The sequence below is a fragment of the Octopus bimaculoides genome, chromosome 23, assembly GCF_001194135.2.
Source record: "Octopus bimaculoides isolate UCB-OBI-ISO-001 chromosome 23, ASM119413v2, whole genome shotgun sequence".
NCBI classification, from domain to species: Eukaryota; Metazoa; Mollusca; class Cephalopoda; order Octopoda; family Octopodidae; genus Octopus; species Octopus bimaculoides.
In genome coordinates, this window is record NC_069003.1 from 25399004 (window position 1) to 25401812 (window position 2809).

The 2809-nt window shown below is 39.7% G+C and overlaps 1 protein-coding gene across 1 annotated transcript in view; it reads left to right on the forward strand.

The window, feature by feature from the left end:
* Window positions 1-2809, forward strand: part of LOC106883762 (monocarboxylate transporter 14) — a 15657-nt gene that overhangs the window by 2977 nt on the left and 9871 nt on the right. The gene's annotated exons all lie outside the window — the stretch shown is intronic.

A 2809-nucleotide genomic window follows, 5' to 3' on the forward strand; every position in this document is an offset into this window, starting at 1 on the left:
TATATATATACGACGGTCTTCTTTCAGTTTCCGTCTACCAAATCCACTCACAAGGCTTTGGTCGGCCCGAGGCTATAGTAGAAGACAATTGCCCAAGGTGTCACACAATGGGACTGAACCCAGAACCATGTAGTTGATAAGCAAGCTACTTACCACACAGCCACAACTTTATTTTTTTTTTCGCCCACCAAAACTAATGCTGTGTGGACAAAATCCTTTGGGTGGGATGTGGCACCACCCCATGCGTGCATGAAAATTTTCACACCAGTAGACCATGTCAGTTCCCAGGTGTTATGCCTTAGAGTACAGACATGTAGTGTGCATTAGCTTCAGTGGGAAAAAATAGATACTTTCTGAAAGTATTTTAGGAAAGTGGGTTATACATCATTAGATGTACACCTGACTTTCCTATATTAAATTAAGAATTGAACGGAACGCTGAACTCCAGACTATCAACACAAACAATATTTATTCATGGTGGAAAATATACATCTTTAATCTTGTTTGTTGAGACGTCTTCGGTGTGTCAGAACATGGTTGTTGGGACGTTGGTATATTGATGTGAGCTGTCTAGCGTGAGTTCGAAAGATGGAGAGACAGCTAGACACGTCCTTGCTCAATCGCTGGCCAGTAAGAAAGAGATCAATCAAAGCGGGGAAAGCTTGGTTGTTGAATTCCATGCATGCGTGAGACTACGCATGCGCACGGAGTTACTACAGTATCTATGTACCAGATGTATTGTCTGTCTCAGTCTCACCTGACACTTTGTGGCAGGTTACAAGTTGTTGGGAGCAGAAGTATTTTCTAACTTTGTAGAGAAAAATCAGTCTTTGAGATGTCACTACCACCTTTTCTATGTTAACCTTTTAGTATTTAAACCAGCCATATCCAGTCCAAATATTCTACCTGCTTTATGTTCAAATTGCCTTCTCACACCTAGCCTACAATGTCATTCTAAAAATAAACAATCATATCATTGAAATCTTGAAGCTACAAGATAATGCATGATTAATTAATTTAGAACAACAGGGATAAATATGCATAACATTTGACAGAGTAATCTGAATGTTAAAGAGTTATTGATATGATTCTTCAGAAGAGATCCTCAATCAAAGAGAAGCCTAAAATTTGGAGTGACTTTGAAAGCTTTAGTTGTCCGTTATTCAGATTTAACAGGATGGAAGGAAAGGTGCAATGATGGTTACCTGACAGAGGCAAGAATGACATGATGTCATGGGAGGATGCTTACATGGTCTCCATGTAGTCAGTGTAGATTTGACATGAGAGAGAGATTAGTGTAGATTTAGCTAGAGAGATTAGTGATGAGTTTTGTATAGTTTTTCGTTTCCCCATTCCTTTATTGTGTTATCTAAAATATATCAAGAATGAAGTAACGGTTAGAGATAGCTGACATATTGTGATATGTCTCATGCCAGTGCCATGTAAAATGCACTGTGTCAGTGCCACAATAAATGCACCCAGCACACTCTATAAAGTGGTTGGCATTAGGATGGGCACTCAGCCATAGAAACTATGCCAAAACAGACAAATGGGCCCGGCCAGCTCGTCAAACTGTCCAACCCATGCCAGTATGGAAAACAATGACAATGATGATGATAATTGAGTACTAGATAATGTACTATAGCTTATAATTTTGTTATTGGAATTTAATTACAATCTCAAAGTAACATTTAAGCATTCATATTTTAATAAGACTTTAACTGGCATGTAATTAAAATAAATGCATAGTTTTGCTGGAGTTTTTAGCATTTTAATTGAAGTAGTTCACTAAACATGATATAATAGGTCTCTTGTTGATATACTGGCCAATAATTATGAGTAATAAACTACAAAATTCTTACATTCACCTCCCAATCTCTTAGATGATATTTGAGTACTTAAACTATATTTTAATAATTTTTACAGTTAGAGGAGAAGGGACTATGGCCTTTGCAGATCCTTTGAGACTGGTCAAATCAATTCTATTGATGCTTTACTTCACTGGTTCTCAACTGAGGTCCATATAAGATTTTGAGGCAGGGCGCATAAAACAGTAAATTGGGGGTTCACAATAGTATTTCAAGGGGGCCCCCTGCCCACCAAAATTTTGCTTTTGATGTATGTATTGGTTATGTATTGCAAGAAACAGCTAGGTTTTTTTTCTCTAACATTTAATATAGTGCTAATAATGCGAATGTTTTGAGTTCGAGCTCCATACTGGCCACATAGCTGTTATACACATAGGAGTGGCTGTGTGGTAAGTATTTTGCTTACGAACTACATGGTTCCGGGTTCAGTCCCACTGCGTGGCACCTTGGGCAAGTGTCTTCTACTATAGCCTCAGGCCAACCAAAGCCTTGTGAGTGGATTTGGTAGACGGAAACTGTAAAGAAGCCTGTCATATATATATATATATATATGTGTGGAGGTGCAATGGCCTAGTGGTTAGGGTAGCGGACACATGGTCGTAGGGTCATGGTTTCGATTCCCAGACCGGGCGTTGTGAGTGTTTATTAAGCGAAAACGCCTAAAGCTCCACAAGGCTCCAGCAGGGGATGGTGGCAAACCCTGCTGTACTCTTTCTCCACAACTTTCTCTCACTCTATCTTCCTGTTTCTGTTGTACCTGTATTTCAAAGGGCCAGCCTTGTCACACTTTGTGTCATGCTGAATATCCCCCAAGAACTACATTAAGGGTACACGTGTCTGTGGAGTGCTCAGCCACTTGCACGTTAATTTCACGAGCAAGCTGTTCCGTTGATCGGATCAACTGGAACCCTCGACATCGAAAGCAACAGAGTGCAAACCAT